Genomic DNA, 860 nt, shown 5'->3' on the forward strand with positions numbered 1-860 from the left:
CTTTATCTTTTGAGTAGTGCAACCTATGTACAACTTTAAATTGTATCAGATTTAATCTAACATTTACTAGGCGCCGGTGAATATTCTTAAGACATGTTTCCCAAAATTCCTCAGTGATCGGCATACCCATTTCTGTCTCCCACTCAGTTCTATATTTTTCTGTGCTTACTTACTTCCTGACTAAGAAGTGTCTGGCATAGGGTTGACACTGCTCCTCTACATCCACGTCTAACATTAATTATCTCTTCAAGTGCCCGATGCTGTGGTATATCTGCAAATGTAGCTACATGAGTCCTCATAAAGCTCCGGATCTGTAGATATGGAAAAAAGTGTGAGGCCGGGAGATCGTATTTGTTCTTCAATTGCTCAAAGGACATCAAGTGGCCCCCCTGGTACAAGTCCTGCAAGCACTCCACTCCCTTCTCCTTCCAGCGAGCAAACGCAGAATCCACGCTGGCCGGTCTAAAGGCGAGGTTGCCACAGATTGGGCTGTCTATGTACATATTTGGGGCTTTCAAGTATGTTTTAATTTGTTTCCATATTTTAAGAGAATTGTGTACCAGAAAGTTCCCTGCATATAGTAATTTATTAGTCTTCACTGGGCTATTCAGAAAGGCTGGGAGAGAAGTTCCGAGACAGGCCGCCCGCTCCATAGAAAGCCAGGCTGGAGTGTCCTCCTCAGTGTCCTCAGTGAGGGTACCACTTCTCCAGAAAGCCAGAATGTTTAAATGTGCTGCCCAGTAATAATATCTAACATTTGGTAGAGCAAACCCTCCCTCATATTTAGCTTTACAAAGGTGTTTCTTGCCAATACGCACTGCTTTATATTGCCAGATGAAGGCGGTTAGAATAGAGTCTAA

The sequence above is a fragment of the Notothenia coriiceps genome, unplaced genomic scaffold (genome assembly GCF_000735185.1).
Source record: "Notothenia coriiceps isolate Sejong01 unplaced genomic scaffold, NC01 NC01_scaffold00037246, whole genome shotgun sequence".
NCBI classification, from domain to species: Eukaryota; Metazoa; Chordata; class Actinopteri; order Perciformes; family Nototheniidae; genus Notothenia; species Notothenia coriiceps.